This window comes from Anser brachyrhynchus (assembly GCF_964034855.1).
Source record: "Anser brachyrhynchus genome assembly, chromosome: W".
Classification (NCBI taxonomy): domain Eukaryota; kingdom Metazoa; phylum Chordata; class Aves; order Anseriformes; family Anatidae; genus Anser; species Anser brachyrhynchus.
The window spans coordinates 1,333,146-1,357,352 of NC_137704.1; the positions used below are offsets into that span (position 1 = coordinate 1,333,146).

A 24,207-nucleotide genomic window follows, 5' to 3' on the forward strand; every position below is an offset into this window, starting at 1 on the left:
ACTGCAGTGAGTCCAGAGAGTGAACTGGCACCTTGGGTATGTAGTGCAGTGAGTCCAGAGAGTGCACTGGCACCATGGGGATGCAGTGCAGTGAGTCCAGAGAGTGCACTGGCACCACTGGGGATGCAGTGCAGTGACTCCACAGAGTGCACTGGCACCACTGGGGATGCAGTGCAGTGAGTCCAGAGAGTGCACTGGCAACTTGGGTATGTAGTGCAGTGACTCCAGAGAGTGCACTGGCACCATGGGGATGCAGCGCAGTGACTCCAGAGAGTGCGCTGGCACCACTGGGGACGCACTGCAGTGAGTCCATAGAGTGCACTGGCACCACTGGAGATGCAGTGCAGTGACTCCACAGAGTGCACTGGCACCACTGGGGATGCAGGGCAGTGAGTCCAGAGAGTGCACAGGCACGTTGGGTATGTAGTGCAGTGACTCCAGAGAGTGAACTGGCACCTTGGGTATGTAGTGCATTGAGTCCAGAGAGTGCACTGGCACCATGGGGATGCAGGGCAGTGAGTCCAGAGAGTGCACTGGCACCTCAGGGGATGCAGGGCAGTGAGTCCAGAGAGTGCACTGGCGCCACTGGGGATGCAGTGCAGTGAGTCCAGAGAGTGCGCTGGCACCACTGGGGATGCAGTGCAGTGAGTCCATAGAGTGCACTGGCACCACTGGGGATGCAGGGCAGTGAGTCCAGAGAGTGCACTGGCACCACTGAGGATGCAGTGCAGTGAGTCCAGAGAGTGCACTGGCACCTCAGGGGATGCAGTGCAGTGAGCCCATAGAGTGCACTGGCACCACTGGGGATGCAGTGCACTGAGTCCAGAGAGTGCACTTGCACCTTGGGTATGTAGTGCATTGAGTCCAGAGAGTGCACTGGCACCATGGGGATGCAGGGCAGTGAGTCCAGAGAGTGCGCTGGCACCACTGGGGATGCAGTGCAGTGAGTCCAGAGAGTGCACTGGCACCACTGAGGACGCACTCCAGTGAGTCCAGAGAGTGCACTGGCACCACTGGGGATGCACTGCAGTGAGTCCAGAGAGTGCACTGGCACCACTGGAGATGCAGTGCAGTGACTCCACAGAGTGCACTGGCACCACTGGGGATGCAGGGCAGTGAGTCCAGAGAGTGCACTGGCACCACTGGGGATGCAGTGCAGTGAGTCCAGAGAGTGAACTGGCACCTTGGGTATGTAGTGCATTGAGTCCAGAGAGTGCACTGGCACCATGGGGATGCAGGGCAGTGAGTCCAGAGAGTGTGCTGGCACCACTGGGGATGCAGTGCAGTGAGTCCAGAGAGTGCACTGGCACCACTGGGGACGCACTGCAGTGAGTCCAGAGAGTGCACTGGCACCACTGGGGATGCACTGCAGTGAGTCCAGAGAGTGCACTGGCACCACTGGAGATGCAGTGCAGTGACTCCACAGAGTGCACTGGCACCACTGGGGATGCAGGGCAGTGAGTCCAGAGAGTGCACTGGCACCACTGGGGATGCAGTGCAGTGAGTCCAGAGAGTGCACTGGCACCACTGAGGACGCACTGCAGTGAGTCCAGAGAGTGCACTGGCACCACTGGGGATGCACTGCAGTGACTCCACAGAGTGCACTGGCACCTCAGGGGATGCAGTGCAGTGAGTCCAGAGAGTGCACTGGCACCACTGGGGATGCAGTGCAGTGAGTCCAGAGAGTGAACTGGCACCTTGGGTATGTAGTGCATTGAGTCCAGAGAGTGCACTGGCACCATGGGGATGCAGGGCAGTGAGTCCAGAGAGTGCGCTGGCACCACTGGGGATGCAGTGCAGTGAGTCCAGAGAGTGCACTGGCACCACTGAGGACGCACTGCAGTGAGTCCAGAGAGTGCACTGGCACCACTGGGGATGCACTGCAGTGAGTCCAGAGAGTGCACTGGCACCACTGGAGATGCAGTGCAGTGACTCCACAGAGTGCACTGGCACCACTGGGGATGCAGGGCAGTGAGTCCAGAGAGTGCACTGGCACCACTGGGGATGCAGTGCAGTGAGTCCATAGAGTGCACTGGCACTACTTGGGATGCAGTGCAGTGAGTCCAGAGAGTGCACTGGCACCACAGGGGATGCAGTGCAGGGAATCCAGAGAGTGCACTGGCACCACTGGTGATGCAGTGCATTGAGTCCAGAGAGTGCACTGGCACCACTGGGGATGCAGTGCAGTGAGTCCACAGAGTGCACTGGCACCACTGGGGATGCAGTGCAGTGAGTCCACAGAGTGCACTGGCACCACTGGGGATGCACTGCAGTGAGTCCAGAGAGTGCACTGGCACCACTGGGGATGCACTGCAGTGAATCCAGAGAGTGCACTGGCAACACTGGGGATGCACTGCAGTGAGTCCAGAGAGTGCACTAGCACCACTGGGGATGCAGTGCAGTGAGTCCAGAGAGTGCACTGGCACCACTGGGGATGCAGTGCAGTGAGTCCAGAGAGTGCGCTGGCACCACTGGGGATGCAGTGCAGTGAGTCCAGAGAGTGCACTGGCACCACTGAGGACGCACTGCTGTGAGTCCAGAGAGTGCACTGGCACCACTGGGAATGCACTGCAGTGAGTCCAGAGAGTGCACTGGCACCACTGGGGATGCAGTGCATTGAGTCCAGAGAGTGCACTGGCACCACTGGGGATGCAGTGGAGTGAGTCCAGAGAGTGCACTGGCACCACTGGGGATGCAGTGCAGAGAATCCAGAGAGTGCACTGGCACCACTGGGGATCCAGTGCAGTGAGTCCAGAGAGTGCACTGGCACCACTGGGGATGCAGTGCAGTGAGTCCAGAGAGTGCACTGGCACTACTCGGGATGCAGTGCAGTGAATCCAGAGAGTGCACTGTCACCGCTGGCGATGCACTGCAGTGACTCCAGAGAGTGCACTGGCACCACTGGGCATGCAGTGCAGTGACTCGAGAGAGTGCGCTGGCACCACTGGGGATGCAGTGCAGTGAGTCCATAGAGTGCACTGGCACCACTGGGGATGCAGTGCGGTGACTCCAGAGAGTGCACTGGCACCACTGGAGATGCAGTGCAGTGACTCCACAGAGTGCACTGGCACCACTGGGGATGCAGGGCAGTGAGTCCAGAGAGTGCACAGGCACGTTGGGTATGTAGTGCAGTGACTCCAGAGAGTGAACTGGCACCTTGGGTATGTAGTGCATTGAGTCCAGAGAGTGCACTGGCACCATGGGGATGCAGGGCAGTGAGTCCAGAGAGTGCACTGGCACCTCAGGGGATGCAGGGCAGTGAGTCCAGAGAGTGCACTGGCGCCACTGGGGATGCAGTGCAGTGAGTCCAGAGAGTGCGCTGGCACCACTGGGGATGCAGTGCAGTGAGTCCAGAGAGTGCACTGGCACCACTGGGGATGCAGTGCAGGGAATCCAGAGAGTGCACTGGCACCACTGGGGATGCAGTGCATTGAGTCCAGAGAGTGCACTGGCACCACTGGGGATGCAGTGCAGTGAGTCCACAGAGTGCACTGGCACCACTGGGGATGCAGTGCAGTGAGTCCACAGAGTGCACTGGCACCACTGGGGATGCACTGCAGTGAGTCCAGAGAGTGCACTGGCACCACTGGGGATGCAGTGCAGTGAATCCAGAGAGTGCACTGGCAACACTGGGGATGCACTGCAGTGAGTCCAGAGAGTGCACTAGCACCACTGGGGATGCAGTGCAGTGAGTCCAGAGAGTGCACTGGCACCACTGGGGATGCAGTGCAGTGAGTCCAGAGAGTGCGCTGGCACCACTGGGGATGCAGTGCAGTGAGTCCAGAGAGTGCACTGGCACCACTGGCGATGCACTGCAGTGAGTCCAGAGAGTGCACTGGCACCACTGGGAATGCACTGCAGTGAGTCCAGAGAGTGCACTGGCACCACTGGGGATGCAGTGCATTGAGTCCAGAGAGTGCACTGGCACCACTGGAGATGCAGTGCAGTGACTCCACAGAGTGCACTGGCACCACTGGGGATGCAGGGCAGTGAGTCCAGAGAGTGCACAGGCACGTTGGGTATGTAGTGCAGTGACTCCAGAGAGTGAACTGGCACCTTGGGTATGTAGTGCATTGAGTCCAGAGAGTGCACTGGCACCATGGGGATGCAGGGCAGTGAGTCCAGAGAGTGCACTGGCACCTCAGGGGATGCAGGGCACGTGAGTCCAGAGAGTGCACTGGCGCCACTGGGGATGCAGTGCAGTGAGTCCAGAGCGTGCACTGGCACCACTGGGGATGCACTGCAGTGAGTCCAGAGAGTGCGCTGGCACCACTGGGGATGCAGTGCAGTGAGTCCATAGAGTGCACTGGCACCACTGGGGATGCAGGGCAGTGAGTCCAGAGAGTGCACTGGCACCACTGGGAATGCACTGCAGTGAGTCCAGAGAGTGCACTGGCACCACTGGGGATGCAGTGCATTGAGTCCAGAGAGTGCACTGGCACCACTGGGGATGCAGTGCAGTGAGTCCAGAGAGTGCACTGGCACCACTGGGGATGCAGTGGAGTGAGTCCAGAGAGTGCACTGGCACCACTGGGGATGCAGTGCAGGGAATCCAGAGAGTGCACTGGCACCACTGGGGATGCAGTGCAGTGAGTCCAGAGAGTGCACTGGCACCACTGGGGATGCAGTGCAGTGAGTCCAGAGAGTGCACTGGCACTACTGGGGATGCAGTGCAGTGAATCCAGAGAGTGCACTGTCACCGCTGGGGATTCACTGCAGTGACTCCAGAGAGTGCACTGGCACCACTGGGCATGCAGTGCAGTGACTCCAGAGAGTGCGCTGGCACCACTGGGGATGCAGTGCAGTGAGTCCATAGAGTGCACTGGCACCACTGGGGATGCAGTGCGGTGACTCCAGAGAGTGCACTGGCACCACTGGAGATGCAGTGCAGTGACTCCACAGAGTGCACTGGCACCACTGGGGATGCAGGGCAGTGAGTCCAGAGAGTGCACAGGCACGTTGGGTATGTAGTGCAGTGACTCCAGAGAGTGAACTGGCACCTTGGGTATGTAGTGCATTGAGTCCAGAGAGTGCACTGGCACCATGGGGATGCAGGGCAGTGAGTCCAGAGAGTGCACTGGCACCTCAGGGGATGCAGGGCAGTGAGTCCAGAGAGTGCACTGGCGCCACTGGGGATGCAGTGCAGTGAGTCCAGAGAGTGCGCTGGCACCACTGGGGATGCAGTGCAGTGAGTCCATAGAGTGCACTGGCACCACTGGGGATGCAGTGCAGTGAATCCAGAGAGTGCACTGGCAACACTGGGGATGCACTGCAGTGAGTCCAGAGAGTGCACTAGCACCACTGGGGATGCAGTGCAGTGAGTCCAGAGAGTGCACTGGCACCACTGGGGATGCAGTGCAGTGAGTCCAGAGAGTGCGCTGGCACCACTGGGGATGCAGTGCAGTGAGTCCAGAGAGTGCGCTGGCACCACTGGGGATGCAGTGCAGTGAGTCCAGAGAGTGCACTGGCACCACTGGCGATGCACTGCAGTGAGTCCAGAGAGTGCACTGGCACCACTGGGAATGCACTGCAGTGAGTCCAGAGAGTGCACTGGCACCACTGGGGATGCAGTGCATTGAGTCCAGAGAGTGCACTTGCACCACTGGAGATGCAGTGCAGTGACTCCACAGAGTGCACTGGCACCACTGGGGATGCAGGGCAGTGAGTCCAGAGAGTGCACAGGCACGTTGGGTATGTAGTGCAGTGACTCCAGAGAGTGAACTGGCACCTTGGGTATGTAGTGCATTGAGTCCAGAGAGTGCACTGGCACCATGGGGATGCAGGGCAGTGAGTCCAGAGAGTGCACTGGCACCTCAGGGGATGCAGGGCAGTGAGTCCAGAGAGTGCACTGGCGCCACTGGGGATGCAGTGCAGTGAGTCCAGAGCGTGCACTGGCACCACTGGGGATGCACTGCAGTGAGTCCAGAGAGTGCGCTGGCACCACTGGGGATGCAGTGCAGTGAGTCCATAGAGTGCACTGGCACCACTGGGGATGCAGGGCAGTGAGTCCAGAGAGTGCACTGGCACCACTGGGAATGCACTGCAGTGAGTCCAGAGAGTGCACTGGCACCACTGGGGATGCACTGCAGTGAGTCCAGAGAGTGCACTGGCACCACTGGAGATGCAGTGCAGTGACTCCACAGAGTGCACTGGCACCACTGGGGATGCAGTGGAGTGAGTCCAGAGAGTGCACTGGCACCACTGGGGATGCAGTGCAGGGAATCCAGAGAGTGCACTGGCACCACTGGTGATGCAGTGCAGTGAGTCCAGAGAGTGCACTGGCACCACTGGGGATGCAGTGCAGTGAGTCCAGAGAGTGCACTGGCACTACTGGGGATGCAGTGCAGTGAATCCAGAGAGTGCACTGTCACCGCTGGGGATTCACTGCAGTGACTCCAGAGAGTGCACTGGCACCACTGGGCATGCAGTGCAGTGACTCCAGAGAGTGCGCTGGCACCACTGGGGATGCAGTGCAGTGAGTCCATAGAGTGCACTGGCACCACTGGGGATGCAGTGCGGTGACTCCAGAGAGTGCACTGGCACCACTGGAGATGCAGTGCAGTGAGTCCAGAGAGTGCACTAGCACCACTGGGGATGCAGGGCAGTGAGTCCAGAGAGTGCACAGGCACGTTGGGTATGTAGTGCAGTGACTCCAGAGAGTGAACTGGCACCTTGGGTATGTAGTGCATTGAGTCCAGAGAGTGCACTGGCACCATGGGGATGCAGGGCAGTGAGTCCAGAGAGTGCGCTGGCACCACTGGGGATGCAGTGCAGTGAGTCCATAGAGTGCACTGGCACCACTGGGGATGCAGGGCAGTGAGTCCAGAGAGTGCACTGGCACCACTGAGGATGCAGTGCAGTGAGTCCAGAGAGTGCACAGGCACGTTGGGTATGTAGTGCAGTGACTCCAGAGAGTGAACTGGCACCTTGGGTATGTAGTGCATTGAGTCAAGAGAGTGCACTGGCACCATGGGGATGCAGGGCAGTGAGTCCAGAGAGTGCACTGGCACCTCAGGGGATGCAGGGCAGTGAGTCCAGAGAGTGCACTGGCGCCACTGGGGATGCAGTGCAGTGAGTCCAGAGCGTGCACTGGCACCACTGGGGATGCACTGCAGTGAGTCCAGAGAGTGCGCTGGCACCACTGGGGATGCAGTGCAGTGAGTCCATAGAGTGCACTGGCACCACTGGGGATGCAGGGCAGTGAGTCCAGAGAGTGCACTGGCACCACTGGGAATGCACTGCAGTGAGTCCAGAGAGTGCACTGGCACCACTGGGGATGCAGTGCAGGGAATCCAGAGAGTGCACTGGCACCTCTGGGGATGCAGGGCAGTGAGTCCAGAGAGTGCACTGGCACCACTGGGGATGCAGTGCAGTGAGTCCAGAGAGTGCACTGGCACTACTGGGGATGCAGTGCAGTGAATCCAGAGAGTGCACTGTCACCGCTGGGGATTCACTGCAGTGACTCCAGAGAGTGCACTGGCACCACTGGGCATGCAGTGCAGTGACTCCAGAGAGTGCGCTGGCACCACTGGGGATGCAGTGCAGTGAGTCCATAGAGTGCACTGGCACCACTGGGGATGCAGTGCGGTGACTCCAGAGAGTGCACTGGCACCACTGGAGATGCAGTGCAGTGACTCCACAGAGTGCACTGGCACCACTGGGGATGCAGGGCAGTGAGTCCAGAGAGTGCACAGGCACGTTGGGTATGTAGTGCAGTGACTCCAGAGAGTGAACTGGCACCTTGGGTATGTAGTGCATTGAGTCCAGAGAGTGCACTGGCACCATGGGGATGCAGGGCAGTGAGTCCAGAGAGTGCACTGGCACCTCAGGGGATGCAGGGCAGTGAGTCCAGAGAGTGCACTGGCGCCACTGGGGATGCAGTGCAGTGAGTCCAGAGAGTGCGCTGGCACCACTGGGGATGCAGTGCAGTGAGTCCATAGAGTGCACTGGCACCACTGGGGATGCAGGGCAGTGAGTCCAGAGAGTGCACTGGCACCACTGGGGATGCAGTGCAGTGAATCCAGAGAGTGCACTGGCAACACTGGGGATGCACTGCAGTGAGTCCAGAGAGTGCACTAGCACCACTGGGGATGCAGTGCAGTGAGTCCAGAGAGTGCACTGGCACCACTGGGGATGCAGTGCAGTGAGTCCAGAGAGTGCACTGGCACCACTGGGGATACACTGCAGTGAGTCCAGAGAGTGCACTGGTACCACTGGGGATGCACTGCAGTGAGTCCAGAGAGTGCACTGGCACCACTGGGGATGCAGTGCAGTGAGTCCAGAGAGTGCACTGGCACCACTGGGGATGCAGTGCAGTGAGTCCAGAGAGTGCACTGGCACCACTCGGGATGCAGGGCAGTGAGTCCAGAGAGTGCACTGGCACCACTGGGGATGCAGTGCAGTGAATCCAGAGAGTGCACTGGCACCTCAGGGGATGCAGTGCAGTGAGCCCATAGAGTGCACTGGCACCACTGGGGATGCAGTGCAATGAGTCCAGAGAGTGCACTGGCACCAAAGGGGATGCACTGCAGTGAGTCCAGAGAGTGAACTGGCACCTTGGGTATGTAGTGCAGTGAGTCCAGAGAGTGCACTGGCACCATGGGGATGCAGTGCAGTGAGTCCAGAGAGTGCACTGGCACCACTGGGGATGCAGTGCAGTGACTCCACAGAGTGCACTGGCACCACTGGGGATGCAGTGCAGTGAGTCCAGAGAGTGCACTGGCAACTTGGGTATGTAGTGCAGTGACTCCAGAGAGTGCACTGGCACCATGGGGATGCAGTGCAGTGAGTCCAGAGAGTGCACTGGCACCACTGGGGATGCAGCGCAGTGACTCCAGAGAGTGCGCTGGCACCACTGGGGATGCAGTGCAGTGAGTCCATAGAGTGCACTGGCACCACTGGGGATGCAGTGCGGTGACTCCAGAGAGTGCACTGGCACCACTGGGGATGCAGGGCAGTGAGTCCAGAGAGTGCACAGGCACGTTGAGTATGTAGTGCAGTGACTCCAGAGAGTGAACTGGCACCTTGGGTATGTAGTGCATTGAGTCCAGAGAGTGCACTGGCACCACTGGGGATGCAGGGCAGTGAGTCCAGAGAGTGCACTGGCACCTCAGGGGATGCAGGGCAGTGAGTCCAGAGAGTGCACTGGCGCCACTGGGGATGCAGTGCAGTGAGTCCAGAGCGTGCACTGGCACCACTGGGGATGCACTGCAGTGAGTCCAGAGAGTGCGCTGGCACCACTGGGGATGCAGTGCAGTGAGTCCATAGAGTGCACTGGCACCACTGAGGATGCAGTGCCGTGAGTCCAGAGAGTGCACTGGCACCTCAGGGGATGCAGTGCAGTGAGCCCATAGAGTGCACTGGCACCACTGGGGATGCAGTGCAGTGAGTCCAGAGAGTGCACTGGCACCACTGGGGATGCAGTGCGGTGAGTCCAGAGAGTGCACTTGCAACACTTGGGATGCAGTGCAGTGAGTCCACAGAGTGCACTGGCACCACAGGGGATGCACTGCAGTGAGTCCAGAGAGTGCACTGGCACCACTGGGGATGCAGTGCAGTGAGTCCAGAGAGTGCACTGGCACCACTGGGGATGCAGTGCAGTGAGTCCAGAGAGTGAACTGGCACCTTGGGTATGTAGTGCATTGAGTCCAGAGAGTGCACTGGCACCATGGGGATGCAGGGCAGTGAGTCCAGAGAGTGCACTGGCACCACTGGAGATGCAGTGCAGTGACTCCACAGAGTGCACTGGCACCACTGGGGATGCAGTGCAATGAGTCCAGAGAGTGCACTGGCACCAAAGGGGATGCAGTGCAGTGAGTCCATAGAGTGCGCTGGCACCAGTGGGGATGCAGTGCAGTGAGTCCAGAGAGTGCGCTGGCACCACTGGGGATGCAGTGCAGGGAATCCAGAGAGTGCACTGGCACCACTGGTGATGCAGTGCATTGAGTCCAGAGAGTGCACTGGCACCACTGGGGATGCAGTGCAGTGAGTCCACAGAGTGCACTGGCACCACTGGGGATGCAGTGCAGTGAGTCCACAGAGTGCACTGGCACCACTGGGGATGCACTGCAGTGAGTCCAGAGAGTGCACTGGCACCACTGGGGATGCAGTGCAGTGAGTCCACAGAGTGCACTGGCAACACTGGGGATGCACTGCAGTGAGTCCAGAGAGTGCACTAGCACCACTGGGGATGCAGTGCAGTGAGTCCAGAGAGTGCACTGGCACCACTGGGGATGCAGTGCAGTGACTCCAGAGAGTGCGCTGGCACCACTGGGGATGCAGTGCAGTGAGTCCAGAGAGTTCGCTGGCACCACTGGGGATGCAGGGCAGTGAGTCCAGAGAGTGCACTGTCACCACTTGGGATGCACTGCAGTGAGTCCAGAGAGTGCACTGGCACCACTGGGGATGCAGTGCAGTGAGTCCAGAGAGTGCACTGGCACCACTGGGGATACACTGCAGTGAGTCCAGAGAGTGCACTGGTACCACTGGGGATGCACTGCAGTGAGTCCAGAGAGTGCACTGGAACCACTGGGGATGCAGTGCAGTGAGATCAGAGAGTGCACTGGCACCACTGGGGATGCAGTGCAGTGAGTCCAGAGAGTGCACTGGCACCACTCGGGATGCAGGGCAGTGAGTCCAGCGAGTGCACTGGCACCTTGAGTATGTAGTGCAGTGAGTCCAGAGAGTGCGCTGGCACCATGGGGATGCAGTGCAGTGAGTCCAGAGAGTGCACTGGCACCACTGGGGATGCAGTGCAGTGACTCCACAGAGTGCACTGGCACCACCGGGGATGCAGTGCAGTGAGTCCAGAGAGTGCACTGGCAACTTGGGTATGTAGTGCAGTGACTCCAGAGTGCACTGGCACCATGGGGATGCAGTGCAGTGAGTCCAGAGAGTGCACTGGCACCACTGGGGATGCAGCGCAGTGACTCCAGAGAGTGCGCTGGCACCACTGGGGATGCAGTGCAGTGAGTCCATAGAGTGCACTGGCACCACTGGTGATGCAGTGCGGTGACTCCAGAGAGTGCACTGGCACCACTGGAGATGCAGTGCAGTGACTCCACAGAGTGCACTGGCACCACTGGGGATGCAGGGCAGTGAGTCCAGAGAGTGCACAGGCACGTTGGGTATGTAGTGCAGTGACTCCAGAGAGTGAACTGGCACCTTGGGTATGTAGTGCATTGAGTCCAGAGAGTGCACTGGCACCATGGGGATGCAGGGCAGTGAGTCCAGAGAGTGCACTGGCACCTCAGGGGATGCAGGGCAGTGAGTCCAGAGAGTGCACTGGCGCCACTGGGGATGCAGTGCAGTGAGTCCAGAGCGTGCACTGGCACCACTGGGGATGCACTGCAGTGAGTCCAGAGAGTGCACTGGCACCACTGAGGATGCAGTGCAGTGAGTCCAGAGAGTGCACTGGCACCTCAGGGGATGCAGTGCAGTGAGCCCATAGAGTGCACTGGCACCACTGGGGATGCAGTGCAGTGAGTCCAGAGAGTGCACTGGCACCACTGGGGATGCAGTGCAGTGAGTCCACAGAGTGCACTGGCACCACAGGGGATGCACTGCAGTGAGTCCAGAGAGTGCACTAGCACCACTGGGGATGCAGTGCAGTGAGTCCAGAGAGTGCACTGGCACCACTGGGGATGCAGTGCAGTGAGTCCAGAGAGTGAACTGGCACCACTGGGGATGCAGTGCAGTGAGTCCAGAGAGTGAACTGGCACCACTGGGGATGCAGTGCAGTGAGTCCAGAGAGTGCACTGGCACCACTGAGGACGCACTGCAGTGAGTCCAGAGAGTGCACTGGCACCACTGGGGATGCACTGCAGTGAGTCCAGAGAGTACACTGGCACCACTGGAGATGCAGTGCAGTGACTCCACAGAGTGCACTGGCACCACTGGGGATGCAGGGCAGTGAGTCCAGAGAGTGCACTGGCACCACTGGGGATGCAGTGCAGTGAGTCCATAGAGTGCACTGGCACTACTTGGGATGCAGTGCAGTGAGTCCAGAGAGTGCACTGGCACCACTGGGGATGCAGTGCAGGGAATCCAGAGAGTGCACTGGCACCACTGGTGATGCAGTGCATTGAGTCCAGAGAGTGCACTAGCACCACTGGGGATGCAGTGCAGTGAGTCCAGAGAGTGCACTGGCACCACTGGGGATGCACTGCAGTGAGTCCAGAGAGTGCACTGGCACCACTGGGGATGCACTGCAGTGAGTCCAGAGAGTGCACTAGCACCACTGGGGGTGCAGTGCAGTGAGTCCAGAGAGTGCACTGGCACCACTGGGGATGCAGTGCAGTGACTCCAGAGAGTGCGCTGGCACCACTGGGGATGCAGTGCAGTGAGTCCATAGAGTGCACTGGCACCACTGGTGATGCAGTGCGGTGACTCCAGAGAGTGCACTGGCACCACTGGAGATGCAGTGCAGTGACTCCACAGAGTGCACTGGCACCACTGGGGATGCAGGGCAGTGAGTCCAGAGAGTGCACAGGCACGTTGGGTATGTAGTGCAGTGACTCCAGAGAGTGAACTGGCACCTTGGGTATGTAGTGCATTGAGTCCAGAGAGTGCACTGGCACCATGGGGATGCAGGGCAGTGAGTCCAGAGAGTGCACTGGCACCTCAGGGGATGCAGGGCAGTGAGTCCAGAGAGTGCACTGGCGCCACTGGGGATGCAGTGCAGTGAGTCCAGAGCGTGCACTGGCACCACTGGGGATGCACTGCAGTGAGTCCAGAGAGTGCACTGGCACCACTGAGGATGCAGTGCAGTGAGTCCAGAGAGTGCACTGGCACCTCAGGGGATGCAGTGCAGTGAGCCCATAGAGTGCACTGGCACCACTGGGGATGCAGTGCAGTGAGTCCAGAGAGTGCACTGGCACCACTGGGGATGCAGTGCAGTGAGTCCACAGAGTGCACTGGCACCACAGGGGATGCACTGCAGTGAGTCCAGAGAGTGCACTGGCACCACTGGGGATGCAGTGCAGTGAGTCCAGAGAGTGCACTGGCACCACTGGGGATGCAGTGCAGTGAGTCCAGAGAGTGAACTGGCACCACTGGGGATGCAGTGCAGTGAGTCCAGAGAGTGAACTGGCACCACTGGGGATGCAGTGCAGTGAGTCCAGAGAGTGCACTGGCACCACTGAGGACGCACTGCAGTGAGTCCAGAGAGTGCACTGGCACCACTGGGGATGCACTGCAGTGAGTCCAGAGAGTGCACTGGCACCACTGGAGATGCAGTGCAGTGACTCCACAGAGTGCACTGGCACCACTGGGGATGCAGGGCAGTGAGTCCAGAGAGTGCACTGGCACCACTGGGGATGCAGTGCAGTGAGTCCATAGAGTGCACTGGCACTACTTGGGATGCAGTGCAGTGAGTCCAGAGAGTGCACTGGCACCACTGGGGATGCAGTGCAGGGAATCCAGAGAGTGCACTGGCACCACTGGTGATGCAGTGCATTGAGTCCAGAGAGTGCACTAGCACCACTGGGGATGCAGTGCAGTGAGTCCACAGAGTGCACTGGCACCACTGGGGATGCACTGCAGTGAGTCCAGAGAGTGCACTGGCACCACTGGGGATGCACTGCAGTGAGTCCAGAGAGTGCACTAGCACCACTGGGGGTGCAGTGCAGTGAGTCCAGAGAGTGCACTGGCACCACTGGGGATGCAGTGCAGTGAGTCCAGAGAGTGCGCTGGCACCACTGGGGTGCAGTGCAGTGAGTCCAGAGAGTTCGCTGGCACCACTGGGGATGCAGGGCAGTGAGTCCAGGGAGTGCACTGTCACCACTTGGGATGCACTGCAGTGAGTCCAGAGAGTGCACTGGCACCACTGGGGATGCAGTGCAGTGAGTCCAGAGAGTGCACTGGCACCACTGGGGATACACTGCAGTGAGTCCAGAGAGTGCACTGGTACCACTGGGGATGCACTGCAGTGAGTCCAGAGAGTGCACTGGAACCACTGGGGATGCAGTGCAGTGAGATCAGAGAGTGCACTGGCACCACTGGGGATGCAGTGCAGTGAGTCCAGAGAGTGCACTGGCACCACTCGGGATGCAGGGCAGTGAGTCCAGCGAGTGCACTGGCACCACTGGGGATGCAGTGCAATGAGTCCAGAGAGTGCACTGGCACCAAAGGGGATGCACTGCAGTGAGTCCAGAGAGTGAACTGGCACCTTGGGTATGTAGTGCAGTGAGTCCAGAGAGTGCACTGGCACCACTGGGGATGCAGTGCAGTGACTCCACAGAGTGCACTGGCACCACTGGGGATGCAGTGCAGTGAGTCCAGAGAGTGCACTGGCAACTTGGGTATGTAGTGCAGTGACTCCAGAGAGTGCACTGGCACCATGGGGATGCAGTGCAGTGAGTCCAGAGAGTGCACTGGCACCACTGGGGATGCAGCGCAGTGACTCCAGAGAGTGCGCTGGCACCACTGGGGATGCAGTGCAGTGAGTCCATAGAGTGCACTGGCACCACTGGGGATGCAGTGCGGTGACTCCAGAGAGTGCACTGGCACCACTGGAGATGCAGTGCAGTGACTCCACAGAGTGCACTGGCACCACTGGGGATGCAGGGCAGTGAGTCCAGAGAGTGCACAGGCACGTTGGGTATGTAGTGCAGTGACTCCAGAGAGTGAACTGGCACCTTGGGTATGTAGTGCATTGAGTCCAGAGAGTGCACTGGCACCATGGGGATGCAGGGCAGTGAGTCCAGAGAGTGCACTGGCACCTCAGGGGATGCAGGGCAGTGAGTCCAGAGAGTGCACTGGCGCCACTGGGGATGCAGTGCAGTGAGTCCAGAGCGTGCACTGGCACCACTTGGGATGCAGTGCAGTGAGTCCACAGAGTGCACTGGCACCACAGGGGATGCAGTGCAGTGAGTCCATAGAGTGCACTGGCACCACTGGGGATGCAGTGCAGTGAGTCCAGAGAGTGCACTGGCACCACTGAGGATGCAGTGCAGTGAGTCCAGAGAGTGCACTGGCACCTCAGGGGATGCAGTGCAGTGAGCCCATAGAGTGCACTGGCACCACTGGGGATGCAGTGCAGTGAGTCCAGAGAGTGCACTGGCACCACTGGGGATGCAGTGCAGTGAGTCCAGAGAGTGAACTGGCACCTTGGGTATGTAGTGCATTGAGTCCAGAGAGTGCACTGGCACCATGGGGATGCAGGGCAGTGAGTCCAGAGAGTGCGCTGGCACCACTGGGGATGAAGTGCAGTGAGTCCAGAGAGTGCACTGGCACCACTGAGGACGCACTGCAGTGAGTCCAGAGAGTGCACTGGCACCACTGGGGATGCACTGCAGTGAGTCCAGAGAGTGCACTGGCACCACTGGAGATGCAGTGCAGTGACTCCACAGAGTGCACTGGCACCACTGGGGATGCAGGGCAGTGAGTCCAGAGAGTGCACTGGCACCACTGGGGATGCAGTGCAGTGAGTCCATAGAGTGCACTGGCACTACTTGGGATGCAGTGCAGTGAGTCCAGAGAGTGCACTGGCACCACTGGGGATGCAGTGCAGGGAATCCAGAGAGTGCACTGGCACCACTGGTGATGCAGTGCATTGAGTCCAGAGAGTGCACTGGCACCACTGGGGATGCAGTGCAGTGAGTCCACAGAGTGCACTGGCACCACTGGGGATGCACTGCATTGAGTCCAGAGAGTGCACTGGCACCACTGGGGATGCAGTGCAGTGAATCCAGAGAGTGCACTGGCAACACTGGGGATGCACTGCAGTGAGTCCAGAGAGTGCACTAGCACCACTGGGGATGCAGTGCAGTGAGTCCAGAGAGTGCACTGGCACCACTGGGGATGCAGTGCAGTGAGTCCAGAGAGTGCACTGGCACCTCAGGGGATGCAGTGCAGTGAGCCCATAGAGTGCACTGGCACCACTGGGGATGCAGTGCAGTGAGTCCAGAGAGTGCACTGGCACCACTGGGGATGCAGTGCAGTGAGTCCAGAGAGTGAACTGGCACCTTGGGTATGTAGTGCATTGAGTCCAGAGAGTGCACTGGCACCATGGGGATGCAGGGCAGTGAGTCCAGAGAGTGCGCTGGCACCACTGGGGATGAAGTGCAGTGAGTCCAGAGAGTGCACTGGCACCACTGAGGACGCACTGCAGTGAGTCCAGAGAGTGCACTGGCACCACTGGGGATGCACTGCAGTGAGTCCAGAGAGTGCACTGGCACCACTGGAGATGCAGTGCAGTGACTCCACAGAGTGCACTGGCACCACTGGGGATGCAGGGCAGTGAGTCCAGAGAGTGCACTGGCACCACTGGGGATGCAGTGCAGTGAGTCCATAGAGTGCACTGGCACTACTTGGGATGCAGTGCAGTGAGTCCAGAGAGTGCACTGGCACCACTGGGGATGCAGTGCAGGGAATCCAGAGAGTGCACTGGCACCACTGGTGATGCAGTGCATTGAGTCCAGAGAGTGCACTGGCACCACTGGGGATGCAGTGCAGTGAGTCCACAGAGTGCACTGGCACCACTGGGGATGCACTGCATTGAGTCCAGAGAGTGCACTGGCACCACTGGGGATGCAGTGCAGTGAATCCAGAGAGTGCACTGGCAACACTGGGGATGCACTGCAGTGAGTCCAGAGAGTGCACTAGCACCACTGGGGATGCAGTGCAGTGAGTCCAGAGAGTGCACTGGCACCACTGGGGATGCAGTGCAGTGAGTCCAGAGAGTGCGCTGGCACCACTGGGGATGCAGTGCAGTGAGTCCAGAGAGTGCACTGGCACCACTGGGGATACACTGCTGTGAGTCCAGAGAGTGCACTGGCACCGCTGGGAATGCACTGCAGTGAGTCCAGAGAGTGCACTGGCACCGCTGGGGATGCAGTGCAGTGAGTCCAGAGAGTGCACTGGCACCACTGGGGATGCAGTGGAGTGAGTCCAGAGAGTGCACTGGCACCACTGGGGATGCAGTGCAGGGAATCCAGAGAGTGCACTGGCACCACTGGGGATGCAGTGCAGTGAGTCCAGAGAGTGCACTGGCACCACTGGGGATGCAGTGCAGTGAATCCAGAGAGTGCACTGTCACCGCTGGGGATTCACTGCAGTGACTCCAGAGAGTGCACTGTCACCGCTGGGGATTCACTGCAGTGACTCCAGAGAGTGCACTGGCACCGCTGGGGATTCACTGCAGTGAGTGCAGAGAGGGCACTGGCACCACTGGGAATGCACTGCAGTGAGTCCAGAGAGTGCACTGGCACCACTGGGGACTGTTTTGCAAAGAAAAGCGTTTTATTGTTGCTATTCACAGCTTCCATTATTCACAGGTTTTTGAATGCTAACATTGCTCAGGAAAAGATCTGATATTTGTAGGGGTACCGTCATTCCTAGTTATTTGTTTTTACATTGTCCTTGCATTTATTACCATATAATTTCAAGTCTACGTTTGTGGTTTAAGTTATAATAAGGAAAAAAGCAGTAGTTGAAGTAGTCAGGTTAAAGATTATAGATGGAGAGGAACTTGGCTTTAGATACTAAAAACAGGATGGCAGTTAGACTTGCCTTAGAAAAATTAAAATGGTTGACTAAACTTTTTTTCCCAAAACGTTGTGCTGACCAGCCAATTTGAATTTGGCGGTATTAAAGCTGTCTGCAATAAGTTTTTCTGTTTTGGATTGTAGCTAGTTCCTCTAGGTGCTCCCGCAGAATAGTATTTTTACTATACCTATATATACTTTATATATTTACTATACCTATATATACCTAATGCCTTTCTTAGAAACAAACAAAATCTCTTTTTAAATATAACTTTCTTGCAGTTGTTAATGATGGAATTGCTCCGCCACAAAGGATTCTTTTTCCACCTGAGAAGATACGTATGGATTGGCAAGAAACACAAAGTGTTGGAGTTGGCCTGTACAATCTTGGCAACACACGTTTTCTTAATGCTACTCTACAGTGTTTGACCTACACCCCCCCACTTGCCAATTACATGCTTTATCTTGAGCACAGCCAGTCATGTGAGTACTTTCTAACAGTATTTTAAATCTGTTGGATAGCTCTGAAGGTGAAAGAACAGCAGTGATTCTGTGAGAAAAAGTTACTTGCCTGATTTTACCTGTAGAAGCTGGCTTTGAGCATTGTATTAGCAGTGGGCTCAGAATAGCATATGGAGTGCGTTTAATGCACCATGTGTGTTTTTTGTTTGTTTTTTTAAAAGGATCTTTTCTTGCTTCATGGGAATAATGAAGTGCATTGGACAGGAATGCATTTAATGAACATTTGGCATTTGGGCTATTTGGGCTTCCTGCTGCTAGAAAGGCAATAAAATTTAGGATGTTGGCATCATAGGTCTTTAGTCTTCACAGCCTAGGTTCCATAATGCACTACAATAAATGGTCTGTTCGTTGTTGAACCAATTAAAAAAACAAACAAACAAAAAAAAAACCTAGAAAGCAATATGAGCTGTTATGAACATGACTAGATTTTTTTGTGGGACTGTATTAAAATCTAGACTGATTTTGTTCTAAATAAAATGTTGTACTATAAACTAAATGTTGTACTAAACGTGTATGCTTTTTAGGCTGGTACCTTTGTATCGATACCTAGAAATTTAACTGTTTTCTTCCTGTATATAGAAATTGTTTCAGTTAAGAATCCTGTTGAAAAAAGGAGGGCAGAAGTACTATTACATACATTACTTTAGTTTTTCCTTTCTCCCAAAGGACTCGTAGCTCTGTATCATGAAGCTCACCTGACAGCACTGTGCTGAAAATAACCCACATTCTCTTAATGCTGTATCATCAATGTCAAATATTCTTTCCTCATATATTTTGCAGCCTGTGGAGTTCACATTCCTGTCAGCCTTCACAAACGTGACTTTGCAGTAGTCTTTTAGATTTCTCATCACAAAATGCACTTGAACACAAGCTTAATGGATATTTTTATTCTATAAAGTTGTGTGAAATGAAATGTTACGAGACTGTTGGGACAAGGAGAGTGGATACTGTATCTATAGTTTAAATGTTACTTATATGTTTGTTTGTAGTTATGTCTGTTTCGCTAGACTGGGATGCTTTCTTCTTTCACTCTTCAGGTCGTGAACAAGATTTTTGCATGATGTGCACGATGGAGACTCACATTAACCAGGCCCTGCGTTGCACTGTTGATGCTATCGAGCCTACGCGTGTTATCAATAACCTCAGTCGTAAGTGGCTTCAGATGTGTTTCTTTTTCAGTATCTTGTAATCTTCAAATAATTATTTGATGTGTATAAATGGTTTTAACACTATAAAGAAGAGAGATTTTAGAAATACGAGAATTATTTCATTTTTAAATGAGGTAAATACTATCATCTTCTTATTTAGGAATAGGACAACATTTCCATTTTGGCAGTCAAGAAGACGCACACGAGTTCTTGCGCTATACTGTCGATGCTATGCAGGAAGCGTGCTTGAATGGAAGCACCAAGTCAGCATAAACAAATTCACTTTTATACGTTCTCTAGCACCTTGTAGTCCTTTATTTACTATCAAAACTGAAAGTCTACGTCATCCTTGGTTTTCATAAAACTCTTTGAAGAGTTAACTGTGTGCCTTAAATCTTCTGAGGTCTGATTATAATTTATTTCCAGATTGGACAGATCTTCTCAAGCTACCACCATCATTCATCAAATATTTGGAGGATTTCTAAGATCAAGAGGTACTTTTAAAAATATTCCTGTCCTTAGAACTGATCTGTGTCTTTTGTCGGTAGTAAAGCAGTCTGCAGCTTGTCTAAAGTAGTATCTATCGACAACTTGAATTTGGACAGTTAGTCTCCTCCACGTATTGTTAAGCATTTATATTTTGCTTCCACTGAAGTGCTTGAATTGCAAAGCAGTTTCGGATACATATGAGGCATTTCTTGATATCACTTTGGATATAAAGGTAGGATGTTTTGTAAATATAATTCATGATGTTTAAGTACATGTATAATTTTCTAAATTAAACTTGTTTAACTTAAAAAACCAAACCACATACAATGTTAAAATATAAGAGCTTAAGAGAGCAGATGGAAGCATCTGCCTCGAGGGCAGGTGAGTTGGCAGAGTAAGGGAGCAGATGAGAGTACCTGTCCTAGCTGTGCTGTGGCTTTGGATGCTGCCGCGGCCTATGCTTTTCTTTTTCTTTCGCAGGTGCCTTGCACAGACTCAGAGGGGCCAAGCTGCACTCTGAAGAGCAGCACGAGAAGGGCAGGCTGGTCGTGAGTGGGGTTGGAGCGGAATGGCCAAGTTGCGCAAGGTGACTGCGAAGGGTATCCATTTTGCTTTTCAGGTGTCATGGCAGGCTCTACACAGAAGTGGCTGAGGATTTGAGAAGAGGTTACAGAGCATCAAGGAGCAGCACGTGCAGTGACGGTTTCCAAACGGTATGGTTGCTTTCTCTTCTGTTCATCAGGTGCCACAGGCAAGGTGGGCTGTGACGTTAGTCTTTAGAATCGGAGCTAAGCAGGTCACTAGAATGCCACAGGGCATCTGAGAAGGGTGTTTTAACAGAAAAAGCTTGTCTGGCATGGCAGTGCCTGATGGCAGCGTGTTTCCACAGGTGAAGAGGTGCCTGAAGCCCCATCCTGTCTAGCCTGCGCACACCTCGCTGAGAATGAAAGCCGCTTTCCAGTAATTCAGAAAGCCAAGTTACATCTCGGCCTCGAGCATCTGGGGCCTGTGCTTTTGGGCCTGTCTGTAGCATTTGGCACTTGCATTAATACTTTCTTGGCATATATTTAGGCTTTTGGGGCCAGTGTCTTGGGGGGGTGTGGAGCTGCTTGTACACCTTTGGGGCTTGCATCTGGGGGGGGGGGGGGGGGGTTGGGAGTTGCTTGTACACCTTTGGGGACTGTGGCTGGGGGGGGGGGGTCAGGGCCTGCATCTGGGGGGGTTGGAAGCTGCTCCTACAATGTAGGGATCTGTATCTGTGGGGGTTGGGAGCTGCTTGTACACAGTATGGGCTTGCGTTTGGGGGCAGGTGTTGGGAGCTGCTTGTACAATGTAGGGATCTGCATCTGGAGGGGGTTGGGAGCTGCTTGTACACCTTTGGGGCTTGCATCTGGAGGGGGTTGGGGCCTGCCTCTGGGGGGGTGGTTGTGAGCTGCTTGTATACTGTAGGGGCCTGCTTGTACACCTTTGGTGGGGCCTGCGTCTGGGGGGGGGGTGGGAGCTGCTTGTACACTGTTAGGGCCTGCCTTGCGGGGGGGGGTGGGAGCTGCTTTTACACTGTAGGGGTCTGGGTCTTGGGGGGTTGGGGCTGTTTGTACACCTTTGGGGTGTGCCTCTGGGGAGGGTGGGGAGTTGCTTGGACACCTTTGGGGCCTGTGTCTGGGGGGGGTTGGGGCCTGTGCTGGGGGGGTTGGGAGCTGCTTGTACACTCTAGGGTCTTCTGGCGGGCTTTGGAGCCTCCCTTTGAGGGGGACATTTGGGAGCTGGTTGTACACCTTTGGGGCCAGAGTCTGGGGCGTGGGGGCTGGGGCTGGGGCCTGCATCTGGGTGGGGTGGGGTCCAGTTCATGGGGGGGGGTTGGGAGCTGCTTGTGGACAGTTGGGGTCTGCATCCGGGTGTGGTTGGGGCCTGCTTGTAGACTTCTGCAGCCTGCGTCTGGTGTTTGGGGGCTTTTCTGTAGCGTTTGGGGCTTGCATTTTGGCTTTGGGATGTGTCTTGAGCTTCTGGGGCCTAGCTGTAGTGCTTGGGGCCTGCGTCTGGGGCTTTTCTGTAGCATTTTGGTCACGTGTTTGTGATTTGGGGTGTGTATCCAGGGTTTTGCCTTTTTTGTAGTTTTCAGCTATGTGTCAGTTTCTTTGTCAGTTGCCTGGGGTTAGGGGCAGTTTGGGGTTTGGATCATTAGTCAGTGTCATTAGCGTTGGGGGGTTGATATGAAGGGTTAGGGTTGTGGTTAGAGTTGTTAGGGTTAAAGGGAATAAGGATTTTAGGGTAAGGGGATCAAGGTTGTGGGAATAAAAATGTTTTTGCACAGAGTTACATCGTTTAGAGGGAAGGAAGGTGGTACTGAGATATGCTTGCAGTGATAAGAAAGCTTCACAGACAACCTTGTAAAATGCAGACAACCAGAATCCTTAGAGCAATTGGGTGGAAATCACGGTGTAAGAAACATTACCACCTCAAAGAGGAAAACAGTCAAGAAAAAAAGAAAATTGACTTGTAACAGGCCAGCAGCTGTGTATTTTCTGTGAAGAACCAGATAGATTGTGAACCTGGATTACCCGGTCAATTGGGAAACTGGGGAGGGTCCTGGTCACCGAGAGGGAAAAAAAAATTTATATAAACTGTGTTATGGAACTAGTACGTGGCTTGTGGGACACCTGCCATTGCACTCGTGAATAAAAATGCTACCTCACTGAGATCCTTGCCTGAGCCTATGTTATTAGTTACAGAGTGTTTTTAACAAGGTGTTAGGGTTTTAAGGTTTCAGGGCTAAGGCACTAGGGTTGGGTTTCAGGGTTAGGGTTTCCAGGGTTTAGGGTTAGGATTTTAAGGTTGTTAGGGTTGGAGTTAAAGGGTTAGGGTCTGGGGGTTAGTGTGTTAAGGTTTTAAAGTTTTTTGGGGTTTTAGTGTAGATAGGGTTTTTAGGGGTTAGGGTCATAGGGTTTTATTTATGGTAAGGTATTTAGGGTTAGGGGTTTAAGGTCTCAATTTTTGTTTGTTTTTAAGGTTAGGGGCTCCAGGGTTAGGGCCTTGAGAGTCTTAATTTTTTGGGTTAGGGTTTAGAGGGTCTTAATTTTTAGGGTTAGGGGTTTTAGGCGTAGGTCTTCAGGGCTTTAGTGTGGTAAATTTTATTGGGTTAGGGCTGAAAGGGTTTTTAGGGTTAGGGTTTCTAGAGTTTTTTGGGGTGGGGGTTAGGGTTAGATGCGTGGGTGCCGTAGGGTTAGGGGTTAGGCCTAATATTAGGGCGGAAGGCCAAATTAAGAGGGTGGGAGACCCCCAAAATTGAAGGGTTGAAGCCCCAAGTTAGGGGAAGGAACCTCAAAGTTGTGGGGTCCCCCAAAATTGGGCAGAAGAACTATTAATATTGGGGGAAACCCGAAAAAAGGAGGGTGGGGGACTCTAAAATTGGGGGGGACCCCCAAAAGTGGTCAGGTCCCCCCAAATTAGGGGAGGAACCCCCAAGATTGGGTGGGTGAACCCCCAAATTGGGGGGAAGAACACTTAAAATGGAAGCGTGAAATTCCAGAATTGAATGTGGACCCCCCAAGAACTGGGGAGGAGTCCCCAAAATTCGGGGGGACCCTCAAAATTGGGGTTAAAGCCCCAGATGTCGGGGAGTGAAGCCCCAAATTAAGGGATGGAACCTCAAAAATGTGGTGAGAACCCCAACATTGGGGGAAAGAACCTTAATATTAGGGTGGCAGGCCTAAAAAAGATGGTGGGGGACCCCAAAATTGTGGGGGGATTGGAAGGGGGGGGGGAATCCCCAAAATGGAGGGGGAACCCCAAAACTGGGGGGGCGAAGCACCAAATTAGGGAAAGGAACCGAAAATTGTGGGGAAGAACCCTGAAATGGAGAGGTGAAAACCCGAAATTGAGGGGAAAACCCCAAAACGGCGGGAAAACCTCCATAAACACAAAATGGAACGGGGAATGTAACAGAGCAAAAAACGTGGCGTCCTACGGCAAACTGCGAGGCTCAATTTTCCGGGGAGTGCTGGGAAATGTAGTTCTTGGGAACTGGGTTTCCGGGAGGCCATGTTGCCTTCCCAGAGCATGTCGGGAGGTGCAGTTCTCGAGAAGCCGCTTACCGGGCAGCCATATTGGGAGTCCGGGGAATGCCGGGAGATGTAGTCTTCCGGCACTGGGCTTCCGGGAGGCCATATTGGTTTCCCAGAGCATGCCGGGGTATGTAGTACTCGAGGGCACTGGGCTTCCGGGAGGCCATGTTGTTTTCCCAGAGCATGCCGGGAGATGTAGTTTTCCGGCACTGGACTTCCGGGAGGCCATATTGTTTTCCCAGAGCATGCCGGGAGATGTAGTTCTCGGACACTGGGCTTCCGGGAGGCCATGTTTTTTTCCTAGAACATGCTGGGAGATGTAGTCTTCCGGCACTGGGCTTCCGGGACGCCATATTGGTTTCCCAGAGCATGCCGGGCTATGTAGTACTCGGGGGCACTGGGCTTCCGGGAAGCCATGTTGTTTTCCCAGAGCATGCCGGGAGATGTAGTTTTCCGGCACTGGACTTCCGGGAGGCCATATTGTTTTCCCAGGGCATGCCG

At 55.4% G+C, this 24,207-nt stretch overlaps 1 protein-coding gene across 4 annotated transcripts in view; it reads left to right on the plus strand.

The window, feature by feature from the left end:
- The window catches only part of LOC308184669 (uncharacterized protein), a 271,042-nt gene that overhangs the window by 30,023 nt on the left and 216,812 nt on the right, over positions 1-24,207 (plus strand). For 2 of the 4 annotated variants that reach the window (XR_013942780.1, XR_013942781.1), the window contains exons 1-2: positions 17,407-17,969; positions 19,046-19,156. The gene's annotated coding sequence lies outside the window, so the exon portion shown is untranslated. Of the gene's footprint in view, positions 1-17,406; positions 17,970-19,045; positions 19,157-19,582; positions 19,651-24,207 lie in introns of those variants that run through there. The other 2 variants (XR_013942778.1, XR_013942779.1) reach the window with 1 other exon arrangement.